The sequence below is a fragment of the Macrotis lagotis genome, chromosome X (assembly GCF_037893015.1).
Source record: "Macrotis lagotis isolate mMagLag1 chromosome X, bilby.v1.9.chrom.fasta, whole genome shotgun sequence".
In the NCBI taxonomy this organism is placed as follows: domain Eukaryota; kingdom Metazoa; phylum Chordata; class Mammalia; order Peramelemorphia; family Peramelidae; genus Macrotis; species Macrotis lagotis.
In genome coordinates this window covers 242,836,249-242,859,121 of record NC_133666.1, presented here as the reverse complement: position 1 = coordinate 242,859,121, position 22,873 = coordinate 242,836,249, and the positions used below count along the sequence as shown (strand labels likewise).

At 36.5% G+C, this 22,873-nt stretch overlaps 1 protein-coding gene across 8 annotated transcripts in view; it reads right to left on the bottom strand.

The window, feature by feature from the left end:
* ARHGEF28 (Rho guanine nucleotide exchange factor 28) overlaps nucleotides 1-22,085 on the bottom strand; it is a 378,068-nt gene extending 355,983 nt beyond the window's left edge. For 5 of the 8 annotated variants that reach the window (XM_074208043.1, XM_074208044.1, XM_074208042.1 and 2 more), the window contains exons 1-2: nucleotides 20,908-21,424; nucleotides 20,724-20,799 (exon numbers count right to left, since the gene is read on the bottom strand). The gene's annotated coding sequence lies outside the window, so the exon portion shown is untranslated. Of the gene's footprint in view, nucleotides 1-20,723; nucleotides 20,800-20,907; nucleotides 21,425-21,623; nucleotides 21,779-22,034 lie in introns of those variants that run through there. The other 3 variants (XM_074208046.1, XM_074208045.1, XM_074208041.1) reach the window with 3 other exon arrangements.
* Nucleotides 22,086-22,873: the final 788 nt, after the last annotated feature.

Below are 22,873 nucleotides of genomic sequence, written 5' to 3'. Positions count from 1 at the left end.
TCAGTCTTTCTGACTTCAGAGTCAGCGTTCTATCCATCTAGCCACCTAACTGTGCCTTTTGATAATCCCACACAAATCACAAGACTTGCCCAGGCAATCACTCCATCCATCTATAGTTCTAGAACTGTTACACCCAAACCTAACCCACAAAAAAGAAAATTTCTGAACTTCTTTCATGAAAGTTATGGGGCATATTTCTATATGCACAGTTCATATTTCTTCTATAAAGAAAATCAAATATGTAATATATGATATTTCTATACATATATGTTTGTATATATGTGTGTATATATCTTCCACTCCAACCTCTCCCAAAAAAAGAGAACTAAAGAAAAATAAAACCCCTGCTAAATATGTACAAAATCAAGACATGTACATCCCAAGGCAACAAGTGGCACAGTGGATGAGTGCCAGACTTAAAGTCAAGAAGCCCTGAATTCTAATTTGATCTCAGACACTTACCAGCTGTGTGACACTGCAGTAGTCACTTCACCCTGTTTGCCTCAGTTTCTTTGTAAAATGAGCTGGAGAAGGAAATAGCAAACCTCTCCAGTATCTTTACCAAGAAAACCCCAAATGGAGGTCACAAAGAATCAGACACTGTAGAATAAAATACTTCCCAGAACAGAAAACTAATACTGCCACACCCATATGAGATGCTTTGGTGACTCCCTATTTCTTTCAAGATAAAATGCAGTTATTTAAAATCTTTTAAAGGAGCATTTAATGCTCTATATGACTCGTCCACCTCTTTAGGATTTTTCCCCATAATTTCCCTTCACCACATTTCATATTCAAGTTATCCAGTCTTACCTTCCCCAGATTCATCATTCCATCTCTTTTCTCCATACTTTTTCCCAGGCTAATCCAGATGTCCTGAATACACTCCCTTCTATCCTTAGAATCTCAGACTTGCTTCAAAGTTCAGCTCGTCTCCCACTGGCCATAAGACTCCTTTACAGAGCCAACATTTCTTACAAGTTTTCAGTGCTCTCTTCTTCCTCAAATAGTTACCTATATCTGACTATGTGTTTTATCCTCTTTCCATCCCAGTCAAATGTAAACTCCCTTGATCAACTGTGATAGATTTAATTCTTCCCAGCAATACAATAATCCATGACAATTCCAAAAGATGTATGATGGAAAATGCCATCCATATCCAGAGAAAGAACTATGGAGTCTGAATGCAGATTGAAGCATATTATTTTCACTTTTTTGCTTTTCCTTGCCTCATGATTTTTTCATTTTGTTCTAACTTCTTTTATAACACATCTAATATGGAAATATGTATAACATAATTGTACATGAATAACCAAATCAGATTGCTTGCTGTCTTGGAGAGGGGGAAGGGAAGGGAGAATAGGAGAAAAATATGGAACTCAACACCTTGCAAAAATGTATGTTGAAAACTATCTTTACATGTAATTGGAAAAAATAAAATATTTTAAACTGCATCAAAACTTGTTGTGGAGACTATTTTTTATTTTGCTTCTCCATGCCTAACATAGTACCTTGCACATATGTAGGCACTTAATATATGTTTTTTTCGATTGAAGTGGAAAGCTCTACAAGAGATTCAAAGGAATGTTGAAGAGCTCCCCTTTTCCATAGGAACATCCAAGGAAGACAAGATAAATTCAAGAATAAGCATGAGTTTAGACATGAAGTCACAGAAATCTGTCATTGTTTTCCATCAATGCATCAAGGATCTTCTTTGTTTGTGTCCTCCCCAGAGTTTCAATCTACTTTAGCATATAGTCTTTTAAATGATTGCCAATAATAAAAATGATCACCAGGCAGCCGACTTTCCTTTTTTTTTTTCAGGGTTTTTGTTTTTGTTTTTTTTTTGCAAGGCAAATGGGGTTAAGTGGCTTGCCCAAGGCCACACAGCTAGGTAATTAAGTATCTGATTTGAACTCAGGTACTCCTGACTCTAGAGCCGGTGCTCTATCCACTGTGCCACCTAGCTGCCCCCAGGCAGCCAACTTTCTATCAATAACCTCTTTGAGTTGAGTTAAGCTGGGCCTTAAACAAAAGTTTCCATTATTGATCTTCATCTTTTGTTCTGAAAGAGCATCAATGACACTAAATAAAAGGCATGTGCATTATCAGACTACAGCTTTTAGTCCTTCATTTGAATCATAAGAAATAATGAAAAGGTAGGATTCAGAAGATTAATATGAATTAATACAAAACAAAGAGAACAAGAACTTTTCTTTTACAAATTTTTTTAAATTTATTTTTTCTTCAATAAATGTTATTTTATTTTTGCAATTATCAAAGATAGTTTTCAACATTCATCTTTTTGAAGATTTTGAGTTCTACATTTTTCTATTTTCCTCCTTCCTCCCTATGACAGTGACCTATCTGATATAGGTTATGCATCTATAATCACATTAAACTATTTCCATATTAGTCATGTTGTAAAAGAAGAATCAGAACTAAAGGGGGGGGGACACACGTGAAAGGAAAAAAACAAGCTTTAAAAAGTGAGGATTATATGGTTTTGGTCTACATTCAGACTCCACGGTTTTTCTCTGGATGTAGATGGTAGCACAAGTCTTTTAGAATTGTCCTTAATCACTGAACTGCTGAGAGGAGCTAAGTCCATCATTTTTGACCATCACACAATGTTGCTGTTAATGTGTACAGTGTTACAGGAGAATTTTCCAACAACAACTATAATAAAGGACAGCCACTTTGAAGACTTTAAAAAATTGATCAACAATGTAACCAAAGACTCCAAAAGACAAATGATAAATCAAGCATGTTTCCCATATGAGTAAGAAATGAGACTTGTTTCAGACCGGGTTAATATATGGATTTAGGTTGCTAGACTCTGTTTATTTCTTACAAGTTATTGTTTAGTCATTTTTCAATTGTGGCTGAATCTTTCTTAGAAGAGACACTAAAGTGATTTGACATTTCTTTCTCAAGCTCATTTTACAATGAAGAAACTGAAGTAAACAGGGTTAAGTGACTTGCCTTAGAGTCCCAGAATTAGAGACTGAATTTGAACTCAGGAAGGTGAGTCTTCCTTACTCAAGGCCAGCATTCTATCTACTGTGCCACTTAGCAGCCCATTTGTTACAAGAGAGCATTTTTATGGTAAAGAAAAAGCATAGGGGAGGGATAGTGATAAACCTCCTCATGTCCCCTCAAAATAAGAAAGAAAAAGAAAAAACATCATCAAACCTTTTTTGGAATATGGAATTTGAATAATGGAAAACAGGAGGTTCAAAAGGAGATGAAAGGAGACAAAAACAAATAGGATAGCTCTAGAATTAACCCCCCCCCGAATTTATTAGATATTTAAAAAGAAGTACCTAATTAAGATTTGTGATTTCATATCCAATTCTCTTTTTCTGTCCTTGGTAAATGAAAATGAATATGGTTGTTGTTTAATAATAATTTAAAAAGAAAAGAAAACTGCGAGGTTTTTAAGGACAACAGTTCTTTAAAAGAGGAAGGGGTGGCTGGGTGGCAAAGTGGATAGAGCACCAGCCCTAGAGTCAGGAGGACCTGAGTTCAAATTTGATCTCAACACGTAATAATTACCTAGCTGTGTGATCTTGGGCAAGTCATTAACCCAGTTGCTTTGCAAAAAAAAAAGAGAGAGAGAGAGAGAAAACAAAAAGAAGAAAGAAGTAGCCTTTGCATTCAATTGGCCCAACCATCAAGAAGACTGTGACTTCCCAATACCACAGGAGGAGGACTATACTCACTTTTTTTATTATCTAATTCATCTGTCAACAAATTGCTCTAAAAAGTTACTGTTTCAAATTTTTGTAGTTTCCATACAATTTAGAGGCAAAATCTATTTGCTCTGAGGAGCTTAAAATTATTAGTCAAGGGCAGTCAGTCCTTGTAGGGAATTAATTAGTTCTGGTTTTTAAAGAAAAAAAAGTGAAGTTTGTGTTGTGTTTTCAAATCATTCAAATCTGCATAGATCCACCAGTTTTCAAGAACTGTACACAAAACCTCAATTAATATTATACCTAGTTTTCCTTCAAGGGACCATTTTCTGATCAATAAATTCTCACAGTAATGCCTTTCCTCGAGTAGCTCAAATTCTGACACAAAACTACAGACAAAATAATATCATTTCTGAGAATTTGAAAATAAAATCAGCAGTACCATATCTGGCCATTTTAATGACTAGGACAAGCTTCACAAAATATACACAAGAGTAAGAGCAGGTGGGGAAAAAAATAAGCCTAAAAATTAACTTGAGAAAAATTCATTTGAGTGTGGAGCAAAACATAAGGGCCACAAGGATCCAGGGAAAAATAGAAGACTAATAAAAAAAAAAATAGAAGTCCTTGATCATCATCAACATGTCTCTGCTGCCAATAGAGGAAATAAACTAGTATATTTCTATTTTAATGAATTACCCTTTCTATCTCAGTTCCAAGCTCAGTTGCTTGAAGGTACACTCTAAATTTCCTCAGCAAAACTTCTGTCTCCCTGCCTACCTACTTCCTGGTCTAATAAGTAATTCCAAGTAGGAATTTGACTTTTGCTTCAGTTTTTCTTAAAGGTAGCATCAAACAGAGGACAGAAAACTGATCTCAAAGCCAGGAAGAGTTTAAGTACCATCTCTTACACATGTTGGTTATGTGACCCAAAGCAATTCACTAACTCTCTCAATATGACGATTCAAATTCTAAGTTTTAGAGACGGTACTGACCTACGTTGTAAGATGGAGTTTCCTTACCTGGGAGTTCCCTCTAATGATGAAATAGCAGATCCATTCAATATCCCCAACCCCCATCTTCTTTTACACAACTAGTTGTCTTTGCAGTCCCTTCTTTTCCAGGCAAATGTGAATTTGTTTCACTTTTATGGTGCATAAGTTACTAACACCCAAAGCACTATTTCAAATTAGCTTATTAACAAATAGCTGTGCTTTGCAATTATAAATGATCAAAATGAACAAAAGACACAGTCAATAATAACTTCTACAGAAAGTGTCAATATTTCTAGAGAACTTTTTTTTGTTTCTAACTTTGATGACTTCTTACATTAATGTGGCACATAAAATTTTCAAAGTGCTTCTCCTACAAGTATATGATCATAGAGGCAAGTAAGTATATTAGTGATGATTCTGTTTATTCTATAGCACCCAGAACTTCCCAAAGGGTTTCCTATCTATTGTCCCATTTGATCCTCACAATCTTTTCAAGCAGACAGAGCAGGTATTATTTGCTCCATTTTACAGATAAGAGAACTAGGACATGAATCATTTAGGTGACTTGCTTGTCTCACATAAGTCTTGAAAATTCATTTGACATTTACTTGATGGGTCTGTAAGCCCCAACCATAAATTGATTTTTCAGCCAAAATATATAATCGCTTTGACTTACAGATAAGAAAAAAGTTGTCTATTTTCAATCACAGGCTTTTCATTCATTCTCTACCAGTTTCTTCTTCTCCTCTACAGAAACCTCTCTATTTCAGACCCCACTTCTGTGTTAGATTAAGTTTTATTTTTTGTACTGCTATCCATAAAGAAAGAGCTTGCTAGGCAAACCAAAAGGTTCTGCAAAACAAAGGAAGGTAAGGAGTTAAGAGGGCTGGGGAGAAGAAGGAATGTTTAAACAACTTAATAAAACTAATTTTTACCTTCTTAAGTTTTTAGCTAGTTGTTTATATAATTATTTGGTGCTACCAATTACTAATGAATCCTCTCCACTCCCAAAAGCAGGAATATAACTAGTTTAAGTTGATATGGATATAGAAGGATATAAAAAGCAAATTTTATTTATTTATATCTGACTGAGTTCCTATCAGTCATAAAGACATGAAGCATTTATTAAGTGCCTACTATGTACCAGGTAGCTAGTTGGGGCAGTGGATAGAGTGCTGGGTTTGGAATCAATAAGACTCCTCCTCTTCATGAGTTCAAATTCAGCCACAGACACTAGCTATGTGATCCTGAGCAAGTCACTTAACACATTTGCCCCAGTTTCTTCATCCGTAAAAAGGAAAAGGCAAACCATTACAAAGAAACTGCACAATATTTGCCAAGAAAAACTCCCAAATGGGGTCACCAAGAGTCAGTCATAATTAAATGACTTAATAACAACAATTGTGCCAGGCATTGTGTTAAATTAAAAATGGGAAAAACAAAAAGTCCCTGCTTTCAAGGAGCTCACAGTCAAATTGATAAGAATAAGTGAAAAATTATTCACAAAGAAGATATAGACTGGATAAATTGGAAAGAGTCACAAAAAGATGTATTAAGTATTAATTAAAATATTAAAGGGGAGCAGGAAAGTCTTTTTTTAATAGACATTGGGATTTTAGTTAAAGCATTCTATTATATATGTAGAATTTTTCACCAATTCCAAGAAATCTATTACATAACTAAGATAATAAGATCTAGAATTGAAAGGTATCTTAAAGTCCATCTCATACCACCTTCTCATTACCAGAAGATATTGAGGTCCAAAGAATTAAAATCATTTGCTCAAAGTCACATAACTATTAAGTAGCTGAGACAAGACATGAATGTTGGTCTTCTAATTCCAAATCAAGTAATTTCCCACTAACCTAAAAGGTCTTATTCAGGGGATGGAATCATTATTTGTAGCAATACAGGAAAGCTAAAGCCATCTGGATAGAATTGCATTGTTACATATTATGCTAATTGCTACCCTTTCCCCTAAATTTGAAAAAATTACAATTGAAAATTAGATTTCACCTGAAGTTTTGTAGCTAATGACCTATCTGACGTTTTGCTAGAGGGGTTAATTTCTCAGTAAGGGATTTCATATATGAATGTACTAGTAAGGGAAAGTCAGACAAAAAGGCTAGTTTCCTAAGTAGTTAAAATAGGATAGGCTCTGATATAATTTGACAGGCAGTGGGATATCTGACCCACTGAAAAACATCTCTCTCAAAGCTTATCTTTGTCCTACAGATTGAATCTCTGATGATTTGTCTCTATGTCTTAAGGGAATTTTTTTTCTATATTTCAAAATTCAGGATTTAATATTCAATCAATAACAACAAACATTTCTTAAATCTTTACTCTATGAATATGATTTAAAAGTAAGTTTGTTTGGGTTTTTTTTAAAGGGGGGAATGGGGATAGAGAATCCTTCAAGACCCAAAGAAATCAATCTCCATCAAAAGTGACTACTTTTTTCATTCAGTTCCATGAGTGAGAAGAACAAAGTGAAAAATAGTAATAGAAAGAGTCGGGAAAAAATTTAGCTAGTTTTTAATTGATCAGATTGCTTTCTGAATCAGGATTTTCTCTCTGAAAATGTTTAAGGGATTATTTTTGAATAAATAATCTTAATAGAATAAACAAAATCCTGAATCTTGAAGGAACTTTAGAACAGAGGAACTTTAGAGTATACTAGGCCACCTGCAGCCAACAACATTCCAGAATGTTGTCTCAAAGTAAAAATAATTGGGAAATATTTATTTTTTTTAGGTGTTTTGTTTTTGGGGTTTTTTTTGCAAGGCAATGGGGTTAAGTGGCTTGCCCAAGATCACACAGCTAGGTAATATTAAGTGTCTGAGGCCAGATTTGAACTCAGGTACTCCTGACTCCAGGGCTGGTGCTCTATCCACTGTGCCACCTTGCCACCCAAATTGGGAAATATTTAACAAAATAAACAAAAACAATGTAACATAGATAATATTATATTTTGAAACTAATACAACATGCAGTCCATGGGAATTTAGGGGCATTCCACTGATATCACTTAACACTATATGGGCATCTTAACAAAATATTACTGTTTTCCCTTACTCTCTATGATCAAACATCTTTTCTTGGTATATGTTCCTGTGATGTACCATCCCATACCTCACTATTGCCCTTCAAATCACCTACAACTAATTCTTCAGTCAATGTGATGATTCATAATTTCATACATATACCATCACCAGAAGAATATTATTATTTGGGGGGGGGTTGCAAGGCAATGGGGTTAAGTGGTTTGCCCAAAGCCACACAGCTAGGTAATTATTAAGTGTCTAAGGCTGGATTTGAACTCAGGGACTCCTGACTCCAGGGCTGGTGCTTTATCCACTGCACCACCTAGCCGTCTCAGAATATTGTTATTTTAATGAAGAGTCTTGGTCCTAAAAGTCACCTGATGAAATATATTGCCTTCCTCTCAATATAGCAGTAGGAGACTATAGATACTGTCAGATGTGATCTTTATGTCAATTTTGAAAAACTGTTTTTCTTTGTCACAGAGAAGGGTTTTGCAAAATGGAATGTACTGAGAAAGAATGTGATCCAAAATAAAAGGCACCCATTCTTTTTTCAAGATAGTTTTTTCCCACTTGTAGATCAGTCTGATTTCTTCTTTCTTATCAATTCTAGGCCCTATGTATTGTCTATTTGCAGCTTTCCAGTATATATATATCCTGATGGACCAACTAGCTCTTTGTACTCTCCAACAACTTAGCTTACTCTAGAATCTAAATAACCTTCACCCATTTTGTGCATGGAAAATAAGGCCAAAACTTTTTAAGCAATTCAAGATTAGCACCATATCTCATCCCACAATATTATCATCTAGAGGACACAATCTCTAGAAAATCTCTAGAAAATACCTCTTCCCTTATATTGTGCACTGAATAGTCTCTATGAAAATGGCACACACCTTTGGTGAGCCTATCTCTCCCCATTTATGTTTTGTTTGATATTTATAATCAGAGGATCAAAGAAAGTTTTCTCTATTACTGCATCTACCAAATGTCAAATCTATACAGTTTTAACTTATGTGTGGGAGATATTAATTAGAGGGAGAACCTTCAAGGAAGCACTTTGCTTTTTCAAATAAAATGTTTTTTGATATTCAACAAACAATAGACACAGTGGTTACCTATACTCTCTACACCCTTCAAATGATTGAATGATTGTTATAGAATACTATTTGTGAACATCTGCCTGTTCCCTTTTCTTCATCAAGGATATATTCTCTATACATGTAGAGTATTTCTATGTAAGTAAGCAGCTATTCATGTTTTTTCTATCACCTCATGTACTAACATCTGTGATTTTTTTCCCAAGCATTTTGAATCCTCCCCATTCAAACATCTTCACAGATGATCACAAAACATACTCAAAATTGTATTACACTGGTGAAAACTGCATTTGGTTTAGTTCAGTATATTTTCTACTATTTGTTTTCTTTAATGCCTTTTCTATCTATTCATGCAGTACATCAGAGATGGGGATATTAGCAGTCTAAATTTGGTGGCTCAGCTTTTCAGTGATAATGAAAAGAGTTAGTTGTGGAAATATTAACAGACTTCTTTCATTTTTCATCCATTTGTTGTCCATCATCCAATTTCATTCTTAAGTGTTCTTGAAATTACAAATTAACTGAGTCTGTGACCAAATATCTATTAACATTTTTCCTTCCACTGCTTCTATTTTATACATAGTACTGTTCATAATATTTTATTATTATCTCATATAAAATTTTACAAACATGAATCAACTGTCATATTTTTCAAGGTTTTTAGGACTGAATTTCTGGGTTTCTCATTATAGTGATTTTTTATTCTGTTTAAACTTGCTTAGAAAGTGGTCATAATCAGTGTTTAAATCTGTTCTCATATCTATTTATTAAAATAGATTTATTATAATAGGTTGAATTTTCTCAATTGCATGGATTCTTGCACCATGGATTCTTCTTATTTTTAATATCCTTTTAAGTCTGGGAATGAATTCTGCCATTGTTTCTTTAGTTCAATGATCTACCTGTATGTGGACTCATGATTTGGAAATAACTCTCACATTGCAAAATTCAGGTATTTTCTACATGCAAAAATATAATCAACTTCATTTTATGATATTGTTTGTTGTTTATTATATATAATAGTTCCAATCCTCTTCTCTAAGAAACTATGTAAAATAGAAGTGAAGTTTCTATATTTCCTTAAGCCTCTGTTTCTCATTTCTGGACTATATTTTATGATATACTTTCTGTCATCCATCCCATGCTCATTTTTGCATTTAAGTCACCAGTTATTCAAGTAATGATAAATTTTTATTTAATTTAGAGGTTCATATCAAGTTATTCATAGAATTTCAATTCCTCTTCATCCTCTGCAACAGATGTTGACTCATATGCTGTAATTATTGTCATGGTGATATTTTTGCAAATGTTAATCCTAAGCACTGTAACACCAGATAACCAAATGTCCCATAAAGTGATGTCTCTAACAAGATATACAATAAAACCAAGGCATTTATTTGCCTCTCCTTGAGCCATTCTTCCACTTAGCTACAGCTTTCTTTTGTTTTCTGATTTTGCCCATAAGACATTTGCAGACCTTTGTGTTGTCATACAAACATTAAAAAAAAATGATGAAACCCTAAAAAATTTTTTTTCTATTCTGAATTAAACAAGTAGAAAATATGCATGGTTTTAAATCCAACAACCTCCACACAACTCATATGAATGAATCATATATGTATATATATATATATATATATATATATATATATATAATGTGTGTGTGTGTGCCTACCTAGGTAATCTTTTAATTTTCACATAAAGATATTAATATTCACATCTAATAAAAGATTAACTAAACAATGATGGGAGGCTATACTACTACCAGATTCTGTTGGTTCTTTTTCATATTCCTTTAGGAGTATTGGAATTGAAACACCACCTGCACAAAGCATCATTACAATTCTGTCAAATTTTTGTGATCTTATTTAGGATTTTCTTGGAAAAAATCCTGGAATGATTTGCCATTTTCTTCTCCAACTCACTTTACAGATAAGGAAACTAAGGCAAATGGAGTTAAGATACTTGCCCAGGATTACAAAACTAGGAAATGTCTGAGACTGTATGAATATATGAATATATGAAGATGAATATTCCTGATTCCAGGACTAGTGTTCTATTCACTGTGCACCCAGCTACCCTTGCACATAGTAGATGATGAACAAATATTTGAGTGAGCAAATAGACAACTATATTTAGCACGAGCCCTAAGTTAGTTAACAAACTCAGAAAGACGTGAAGCACTATTAATAAATCACTAAGAAATTAAGAACAGGGATCTCAGAAATAATACACACCTTGCTTGACCTCAGTGAGGCACAATTCAATCATTTCAAAGAAACTAAAACATTTATTCAAATTCAAATCAACAACTTAAAAACACACTGGCTACTAGGATTTTGAAGAGGTAGGAGAAGGTTTGAGAGAGAAAATTACATTTTAAGAAGAACCTTTGCAAGGTTAGATGAAAACGTGTGTAGGGCAGGAAATCAACAACATATTTGGAATTCTATGGGAACAAATTAACAGCTAGAAGAAAACATGCACCTGGCAGGAAAAAATCCTTCAAGGAAATTATTGAGACATGATACATTTCCTGTCATAGCAACACTACTTGGTTCACTTAGTATCTCATAAATTGTGAGTAGCCTTAAATATCTTAAAAGGGATGTTATATTTTAAGATAATAAAATATTTTTAAAACACTTCATTGCACTATTCAAATTATATCATATACAGCAACAATTGCAGTGGTATCCAGCATGGTTTCATTGCCTCTGTGGAGCACCAATATTCATAAAATATGACAAGCAAAATTATCTACAGGTAGATCCCACCTCAAATCCTTAAGTGGGTCTGTCAAAAAAAGTATTACATGAAAAATTAGACATACGTAGTTTCTGTGAAACTCCATAGAAACAAAAAGTTGAATAATCAACCTAAGTATTTCCCATACTTTGTAACATTTTGTTTATACTGCATTAACAGTGTTATCATGAAGTGTTTTTTGTTGCGGCATCCTAATATAAGATATGTCTCTTGTAGTACTCTAAGTACAAATTGGCATGTCTTTAACCTAACCAGCTTTGTGTTTCTAACAATCGACATTTTGCACTTAGTGGTACAAAGCTGAATAAATATTATTTACAGATTTATAATATGTAGGCATGTATACCCACATATACACACATACATGTATATGTGTGCATGCATATGCAAACACACATGTTTTTGTCACGAACTCTAATTAGACTCAAAGAATACTGTAGGTATCATTGAGAAATTCACTGACAAATAGTCGGAGTCCTTCAAAATTATGGATCATAAACACAGTGCCTCATAAGAGTGCGATAGAGTTGACTGTCCTTCCCTTCTGAGACATAACCAGATTAAATTTTTCCATTGACAAGTGAATCAGAAAATACAAACTATAATCAACCATTTCCAGAATTATCTGAAAAATTGCTTCAATTTCCAATTGGCAGTGAAGATGATCAAGGTATAGTTCATTTAATTTCACTTTTGTCCTAACAAAGTCAGGACATACAGCTATTATGAATCAATTGGCAATTGGATTAAAAATCTTTTCTATTTGAAAATATCCAGGTTCCAGAACATGATGGTATTACAAATATTTGTTTGTTTTTTTAACCTGATTTTGCAAGATGAGCTGTATTTTTTTTAATATCAAACACAGGAAAGAAACATAACATTTTAAATCAAGAGTAAACAGAGTAAATTTGATTTGCTTAAATCAAGTAAAACAGTTTGCCTTTGCTTGAGGCAAAGATTCATACAGGCCACCTCAAATCCCATGTGTGAACTAAATATTCTATCCCAACATTGTCTCTACTGTTTCTGAAACTGAGTTTGTAGATTATTACAAAAATTAATACAATGATATCGCTAAGTATACAGACATTAATTTACATTAATACATGCATACATCTTGGACCCAAACCAAACAAAACAGAAACATGAGAGGTTAAAAACACTTGTTGAATTTAATTTAGCAATAATAGCAGCAAATCTTACAATCCTGTGATGCTAAATATACAAATATGAAGGAAGTACTTGGATTTACTAAGGCCAAATGCAGTGTAGGGTACTACAGTCACTAAGTCATAGAGACTTGGAGTTATCCAAGTCTTTAAGTTAAGAACTCCAAGTTATCCAAGTAGGATAATTCCCAAAAGACCTCCACCATCAAGACAATCTAATAGCACTATATACCATATCCTCTTCCCCACATAAACACACACACTCTACCTTTTGATCAAAAACTACTAAATCAGATATAATAAAAATTCCTAAATTTAGTTTTAAACATTGATTTAAGATATCCTTATTTGAACTTAAAATTAGACATTTATCAAGAATGCTTCATTCCAGGAAACATTCTCATCTCTGTAGATAAGTAGTTGGGTGCAATAGTTTTCCTCTGCTAAAAGGAAATTAATACTAATTTTCCATTATCTTGAAATGCAATTAAAAATAATTACTAGATTATTACCAGTTTCTAAAGTCCAAGAAATATGTAGAGAACAATAAAAGTAACTGCCTAAACATGGTAATTTTCAGGCCTCTAGAATACAATCCAATTGAATGCAACAAGTTCTTAATTACCTTTATTCAAGGGACTGAGGCTACAAAGACAAAACATGAGATAGTCTCTGACCTCAAGGAGTCTATGTTCTTCTGGCAAAGGAACTGACAAAATCACTTCCTTATAAAGATGAAACACTTAAGGACCATCAATTATGTCAACTTCCTAACAATTTGTATATCATCAACCATTCATTAATTGTGTGTCTGCTGTGGAGGTCAAGTTTTCATGGGATGTATAAAAGAAATATAAAAAAAAATTGGAAAAACAAGTGACCTCTACCAGTAAATATCTGAAGGTCATATCAAGGGAAACACTTGTAACTTCAAAAGACAAGTTTTTAATTAATGTAAAAATAGAAAAAAAAACTATTGTCCAATCCCCAACAACATCTTATACTCCTTTACTGGCAATGACACTTTAAGGAGTTAATGTTCACAAAAGATGATCAGTTGAAAGACTAAAAAATAATTCAGTACATGTTCCATAAACTCAAAAAGTAAAAAAAAAAAAAAACCCAGGTTATATCTAGAATATATTTCAAAAACACAATTTTCCCTTGATTGTTTCAAGTGATATTCCCCCTGTAAAGAATGAGGAAAATGATCCTTAAGCATTTGGGGTCTGATCGTTTAGATTCATTTAACATTTTCAGCATCACCCTGAACACAGAGTTCATCTACAGAGGCCTCTGAAATGTTTTCTTTTTACTTCCCTTTATCCTCTCATTTCCACTGAAAAGGACCAAAAAAATTCTCCCAAGTGCTGTACTAAGAAATAAATTTATATCTGCAGGACTATCTTTGGGGTCATCCCCAAATTTGTACTAATAAAGTTGTGTTCCCAGAAGGTTGACAGCTACCTGGAGCTCTAGGGATAATCCTGGGAATAGCTATTCTGGAACTGTAGGCCCCAAGCCCTCAATCAATCTATGGACTCAATTAACATTTTAAAATAGCATAGGGGAACCAGTAATTGCAAAATGTCAAAAAAAAAAAACCTTTAACATAGTGTACTATAAAAACACAGAATCTGGAGTAGGGAAGGAGAGTGGGCATGAACTTAAAAATATAATGGTAATAAAGTATATAAGTAGAAAATACTGTATTTCCTCAGAGTCTTCATGAAGTTCATTGTGATTTGGAAAATTTGTATTGGTGATATTTTCTAATCACTACACCATGCCAATTCTTATAGCTACTGCTTTCTTGGTTGCTATTAATTCAAAATTATTAAATTAATAAATAAGATATACTTCCTACCTTCTCCCTACAGATGATGAGTGGCTGAGAAAAAAAGTGACTTAGATAATAGGAAAAAATAGTCTTAAATGTTGTTTAAATTCGATAAGCATTTTTAAACTTACTGGTAATATTTTTTCAAATAATACAGGCTTAAAAATATACTTTCATAAAATTGAAAAAATCCAAATCCTGAGGAGTCCTCCATAAATCTCCCACTAAAACTATATCTACATTTTTTTACCCAGAACTTCATGAACTTTCCCAAGTCCAGTTTCCTGACCTTTCTGTTATGCTATGGTAAGTTCCCTAAAAGGCATTCACTCAAAGAATAGTATAGAATTAAATGTCACAACATCTCTAAGGAGTTCTTTGGTTTTTCCCTTTCACATCTGGTAGGATGCTAACTATGTGCACTCCTAGACCCAGAAGAGAGAAAAGCATTCTTCTCACCCAGCCCCCACTCCCAATTTTCTCTGGAGTAGCACACTTCCTCCTGGATATCCTCTACTGTTCCTTACAACCATGCTCTGAGATAGAGAAAGGGAGGATTTTTTTTTATTTTGAAAAAAATAATTTCTTATTAGAAAGGGAACAGCAAGTCAACCAGCCAACATGCATTGAATACCTACTATAAGCTGGACATTGTAGAAAATATAAAAAGTAAAATGATCTCTGTCTTCAAAGAGTTTATAATCTAATTGAGAAAATTTACAAAGCTAAAAAAAGGGACCAAATGAGAATTTTAAGTAATCTATTAATTCAGAAGAGAGAAATTCTCTTACAGTTGAGATTATTATCATGAAGAACTAACATAGAAGAAAGAGGGTATGATCTGAGTAGGGTCTTTAAAATAGGATTTGGATGGGGAGAGGAAGGGTAGAATCCTAGACAGGGAAAACAGTGAACATGAAATCATAGAAGCAGGAAGGCACAAAGCATATTTAGCAAACAGTGAACAGACCAGTTTGGTTAGAACAAAGGGTGTGTGTAGCATATTGGGTAATGAACACTACCCTTGTGGCAGAACCAGTACTATAAGGGGGGGAACAGCTGGAGCTGTCCATTTACAGTATATTTTAGAAAGAGAGGTGCCAAACAGTTGGAGGGTAAGAGTAAAGACTTGAAAATTCATTTTTTAAGTTCAAGAGGTTCAAAAAATAAATGAAACCCCTACAATAACTGAGTGTACTACCTTCTAAAATTCTAAGGTTTGGGGAAGAGATGGTACATGAGGAAGAACCAGGGAACACTTGAATTGACACATGTTCATAGTCTAGTAATAAGACATACACTATATACAAAATTAACCTTAAAAAAAGTCCGAAAATTGATTGCAAGTGATTTTGTCAGCATCCTCCCCCATCTTAAACCATCAATCAAATGAAAGTTTTCTCTTCCTCCTTGTTTACATTCAATCCTTTCTGAAACTTCCTTGATTACATGTAAAATTTTCTTGCAGCAAAGTTTCTAAGGTAAGAGCACTTAACCTTGGGTCCATGAATTTAATTTTATTATATATTTTGATAATTGTATTTCAGTATATATGATAGTATATTTGATTTCCTTTGTAAGCTTATATATTTTTAATCACTTAGTATTATTCTGAGGACTGTAGACTGCCAGAAGACTCTCTCTCTCCCACCCCTCCCTCTGTCTCTGTCTCTGTCTCTGTCTCTGTGTCTCTGTCTCTCTCTCTCAAGGTAAAAAATATTTCTCTAAATAAACAAATTAGTTGTTCCCTTTCTCTAATATCTCCAAGCCTGGGAATTTCTTAATTATGGAAGAAAGGGTAAACATGCAGTAAACATATCTTTTATTTCCATGAAATCTCTGAGGATCAAATCCATAGAAGTAATTCATAGATATTATTTTGAGCCCATAGCTAGTACTCAAGGGCACATCTGCTATTGTTTTGTATTGGCTGTAGTCTTTATATCATAACAATATTGAATCATTGAACTTTCTGGCACTATGAAGGCAGAGACTAAAGGTTGAAATTGGAGGAGATAGAACCTGACCAGAAGAGATGTCAATGAATGTTACCCTCTCTCTATTTCTGAAACACAGTATTTTCACTTCCTTCTGAAATCAGAAAAATCTGCAGCTCTGAAATGAAGGGGGAACAAACAATTTGCTTCTTTTTTTAAAAAAAAAGCATGTTTTCAAAAGAGAATTCATCTTGAGTCAAGTCAAATCATTTTTCAGAAAGTATCAGAAGATTGTTCTTAGAAGGCTGGCTCAGGACAATGTAAATTATTACTGTCTTTAATGCCGACTGACATGGGTATAGACTGCCAATGTTCCTTTCCTTTACATTTCCTAAACACTTAAAAAGTTCATAAAATGCTTTCCTCAAGACAACATAATGAGATAGGTAGTGCAATTAAATTATCTCCATTTTACATTAAGGAAACTGAGAGCTTAAGAGTTTTGCTCATAAACACAGAGCTAATAAGTCTCAGAGTCTTAATCCAAAGATCAAACTCTCTTTCCCCCAAATATGTCAGAAATAATATCTATTGAGGCCTTCTGCCTCTATTATATAATCATCAAGAAATAAAATTTATGATTTATTCTAATTTCTTATACTTAATAGGGAACTCTAGAAAACTATAAGTGGTAGACCAATGATTGATCTGTACTGGTAGAGGGAGTTTATTGAAAAGGGGTTCCTCAAACAGATTTGAATCTACCCTTCAACTCCCACTGGCCACAAAACACACACACACACACACACACACACATAAATGTAGAAGAGAGTAGAGGTATCGTGGCTTTATGGATAGAACCAGATTTGATTTCAAGAAAACCCAGTTGATGAACTGCTTCTGACACATGTTGGTGTCCAAATAGTACGTGTGACCCTTTGCAGATTACTAAATCTCTCAGTACTTTTCTGTGACTGTCTAAGGATATAAGATGCTGAACAACAGTTGTAGAGGGAATTTCCTCACTGGAAGTTGTCCACATCAATTAGAGCTGGACCCAAAAGGAAGATGGGATGGAGAATATAGTGGTATTTATGTGGAAATAAGACTTTGTTTCAAATCTTGCCTCTTGTACCTACTATCCATGTGACCTTAGTAATGAAATCTAACTTCACCAGGTCTCCGGTTTCTCCTATATAAATGATGTAGTTGGACTGGATGATCAATAAGGTCCCTTTCAGCTCTAGAGCTAATATGAATGAAACACTGTAAAGGTAAATACTTATAAAAATATCATTTTCTTAGGACAAAAATAGATACTCAGCTTTAGAAAGTTTTCTAGATAGCAATATTAACTCTATCTAGTTCATTCATTCCAATGAATTTTAATGCTCCCTTTATAACAATGAGATATCATATATTATCTCAACTGTCCAGAAATAAATCCAAGACAAAACAAAAAAAAAAAAAAGAATTGTCATATACACACTATTAGCACACATGCACTTATACAATTTTTATTGTAGCGACCATATTCCTAAATGGTTTCACTGGCTTCCTTCTCAGGTCTCAGCTAAAATCCCTACCTTCTTCAAGACATCTCTTCTAGTCAGGTTCTATCTTCTCCAATTTCAGTCTTAAGTCTCTCTGCCTTCATAGTGTCAGAAAGTTGAATTGTTCAATATTGCTATGATATAGAGGCTATAGACAGAACAATACCATAAGGTCCAGATCACATGTGTGTGTGAGTGTGTGTGTGTGTGTGTGTGTGTATGTATGTTATTTGCTTGTTGTCTCCCCCATTAGACTGTGAACTTTTTGAGAGCAGAAACTATCATTGCCTTTCTTTAACCCAATTGACCCAGAATCTGGGCATCTAATAAGTGTTCAATAAATGCATACTGATGTAATTGAACACTGTGGCATGTGTATATTGTAAATCACAATAAAAATAGTAATAGATAATGGAAAATTCAAAAGTAAAAAAGATGCTTTTTCAATCAACTAAGGCACCAGGAAGAAAGGAAAGAATTCTGTTTACAAAAGAAGCATAGTAGAGATATTGAGGTAAACAATATTTACAGCAACAGAATAACCTTGACTTGAATGTTTAAGTATACCCTGTGTCTAGTGCTAGATGATAAGACAAGCTAAAAGTTCTGAAGATTTAGCAAGAGGACAGAAGACAGCTGATTACTATAAAAGAACATAATTTCTAATACAGGATCTAGGCTAATCAACATATGTGAGAAAAATATCTTAAAAACCCAGCTTTTTCTAAGTAAGAAATCTGGAATCAGGTCCTCAAAAGAAGTATAATATTTACAGTACAAGTCTAACATGGAAAAATTCCCTGAGCTTGGTGCTTTTCAAATGCAACACTGGTTTTAATTTAGCATTCTCAATGGAAGCTGCCCAACAAAACTTACCTCTTTCATAACAAATTTGATTTGAAGTCACACACAAAAAAAAGTTTTCCAAAGTTTTTTCTGCTATGTGGAAAGCAACATAAATATAACTGTAATTATACAGTCCTTACATAAACCAGGAGGTCTGTCATATCTGATCAGTAAAATAAAACATCACAATAAAAATGATCATAAGCCTGAAAGCTTTTGAATAACCAGAGTTCAATGTGTTGTCATCACTAACAGTGGCATGGTAGTAGAGTTCTTTCAAAATTCCCAACATAAATCTATTTCCAGGACTTTATTCCTTGAACATAAACATTTGGCATAGATTAAAGTTGTGGCATAAGTTCTAAGAGAGTAGTATTGTCATTATCTCCTTTAAAAGCAAAAAAAAAAAAAAATCTACCTGGTTTAGAGGAATCCAAAGAGGAATGGGCTTAGAATCCAAAGGAAGACCTGGGTTGGTTGAAATCTCACCTCCAATAGTTACTGAGAGTAACTGGTGGGCAAGTTATTTAACATATCTGAGGTGGGTTTTCTTTTTTTTTTCTAAAGTTTCTTCATCTGTTAAAATGAGGTTCAGCTGGATAATATTTGATGACTCTTCCAGGTCTAAATCTATTTCTGATTATCAAAATTCATGAATTCTAAGTGATATATTTGTACACTGAACATTTAAAAAAAAACTTGCATACATTTAACCATTTTCTCTTGAGCAGATTACATTCCTCCACTTTTTTCTTAATCAACCCATAGACAACAGATTCAAGATCATATGAAAGTTGTGCTAAGTTCTGACCCCACAAAGTTGTCTCTTTCAAGGTAACTTGATAGATAAGCCCTAGGCCTGAAGTCAGGAAAACTTGAATTCAAATCTGACTTCAGACACTTCCTACATATGTGACTTCAGACACTTAACACTGCCTCAACTTCCTAATATGGAAAATGACTTAGAGAAGGAAATGGCATACTCTAATGTCTCGGCTAATAAAAAAAAAAATCCCTAAATAGAGTTACAAAGTATTGGACTCCACTGAATTGACACACCAACAACACTATATAAACTCATAACAGTGGGTAAGAATCTAATTGAAAAGCATGTTAAAAATTTCAGATTGTTTTTGGTTTTATATTGAGATTCAAATATCCACCATCTTTTCCTTCTTTTTCTCTATCATCGCTAAACTGTTCAAAGCTCCAAGACCCAGAGCATAAGTCAAAGAAAACACCTGTTATATAAACTATCTTAGGATGGATAGTGTATAGCTTTTATGAGAAAGAAAAATGATCCCCCAAAATGACAGAGCTACTTTGGAATTCTAGGCTCTGTTCCTAGTTCTGTCATTAGCTCACTCATTTCAGAAACTCACTTAAAAGCACTATGCCTCAGTTTCCTTATCCACCAGTTTGCTTATCCAGCCACTTTAAAGCTTTCCTTGACAGGAGTCACTAAATAAATGAGTTCCATAATAAGCACTTAACCTTAACTGAAGTGTTGAATTGTTTTAAACAATTCATTGCTTTTACAGGTGTTAGGATTTTCTCTCCTCCTTCCTCACTTTTGGGAATTGATTTTGCCAGAGGTCAGAGAGAATATAAACCTGTGTGCTCCGTAACACATGTTCACATAACTCCAAAGCTTGTCCTTTATCTGGCATCAATCATCCTGGACTTGTCCCTAGTGGCTCAAGCTACTGAATCGAGTAAGAATTAGCCATTCACTTTCCTTGCATTAGCTTTGAATACATTTCACTTACCAAAAGCACTTCAAAGTGACTCCCCTGAAATGAATGCTCGGAATTGGAGGACCGTCTGAATAGTAAAGCTGAGAACCTAGAACGAGAGGAAAGGGCATAAGTACCCAGGGGTCTGCTCGGACACCCATCTTGCCTCGATCCCCGCCCCTCACCCACAGAGCCATTCTTTCTCAGTGTCTTTCACCTATTTAAGATTTTCCCTCGGATGTGGAAGATCTCCGAAGACCTGACTCTCTTAGGAGCAAAGACCAACACACAGAGAGAGGGAGAACAGCAAAGACGCTGAGGCTGCGACTCTTCCCTCCGCCCCACCCGACTTGGAGTCGGGGGGGAGGGGGGGGCGACCTTGGGAGCCAGAAGGATTCTCACCACGGAAATTCAATTATTGGCTGCAAATCGCAGCGCCCGGATTTTAGGGTGCCCCGGGACCACTCTGAGACCTACAGAGAGGCGCTGGACAGCTGCAGGTTCCTTCTAGTGCTTCCCTGAGTTCGGCACCCGAGCCTAGGCTGGCTCCAGAGTTAGAGGGAAGGGAGGCTGGGGTAGGAGGGGGCCACCCAAAGCTTCCTCCTCTCCCGAAGGAGGGAGGGACGCGAAGGCTGCCCACCAGGTGTGCGGCTGGCTTCCCTGGCAGGTGAAAGAAGGTTGAGTCTGGCAGCTCCCCCTCCCCTCCCCCCATCGGAGAGCAGGCTGCCAGGCGAGAGGAGGCAGGGGCAGCGGCCGGCCCCCAGCGGAGCGGAGCGGAGCAGCCTGCCCAGCCCCGCGGGTGCTCCCGCTGCGCAGCTGCCGCTGCCCAGGACACTTGTTGCTCTCCGGGGAATCGGATCGGGCTGGGGCGTTAGAGGACAAGGCAGGGAGGCAGGCGAGCCGACGTCCGTGCCTCAGCTGCTCCGAGCCCACCTTCCTTCCCTCACTCCAGCAGCCCCGCAGGAAACAAGCCAGTCCACCGTCCCAGGGCTGGAAACGCAGGTGCAGAAACTTTTTCCAGCCTGGGAAGCGGAGCCACTCCCGCAGCCCCGGCCAGGGGCGATGCCCAGGGGCCGGCCCGGCTCACTCCGTCCTTTGTCCCTCCCCAGGCCGGGCGGGCGGGCGCCGGGGCCGGAGGCTGGGCCGCCCGGAGCTCTCCCGGGAGTGACAGCGGCCGGCGCGGCCAGGGCACCGGCGGGAGGAGCCCAGAGCCCCGCAGCCCGGCAGGCAGTGCCCGAGCCGCGCCGCCAGCTGCGCCCGGAACGGGGGGCCGCCCCCGGCCCCCTCCCCCCCCCCGCCGCGCTCCCCGCTCCCCCGGGCCCGGGATCCCCGGAGACTCCCCACCTCCAGGACCGCGCCGCGGCATCACATGGCCCGGTCCGGCCCGCCCTCGCTGGCTCGCTCCCTCCGGGCACCGGCTCCAAAATGAAACCTGAACCTGCCCCCGACGGAGGGAGCTGCAGAGCCGCGGTTCCAGCGGCGACCGCTGGGGGAGGAGGGTCTGCAGCGGAGGGGGAGGGGAGGGGGAGCCCCCTCAGCTGGGGGTGGGGGATGGGGTGGGGCCCCGCAGGCCCAGACCCTCCCCCCCACCCCTCACGGGCTAGCTCATCTTCCTGGGGAAAGTTATTTCAGGTCTTGGGAAGTTTGTCTCGGGGGGATGGCAAGAAGCCAGGACCCCTTGGTGTCGCGTGGCGCAAACCCAATGCCCCGCCGCGCCGCAGACCCGTATCTTCACATCACACCCCCCCTCAAGATCAGGGTCATAAGGTCGGACAGAACTGGAGACCTTAGACGGTCATCCAATCCAGTTTCATAGGTGAGGAAACGGAGTTGCGACAAAGGTTGGCAACTTGTCCAAGGTCACAAAGGTAGCGAGTGACCGAGCTGGAACTGGCTTCCAAATTGTCTGACTCCTGCTGACTCCACCTTCCACTGTAAATCCTAATCTAATATTTGCTACTTTAGATATAATCTTACACAAACCAAAAGTTGTGTTTGGTTCCATTTAAACAAAATTCTACACCGTTTAAGAGAGGTGTTAAAAATTTAACCTGCAGATCTCTCTCTAGCCATGCAGTTAATACTATATTGCCTCCTGGTCTAGTTTTTCTCCCTGTTGTAATCTGGGAGTCTCTTTCTTTCACTTCTGCACAGAAGCGGCTGTATTAAGATAAGTCATCAAT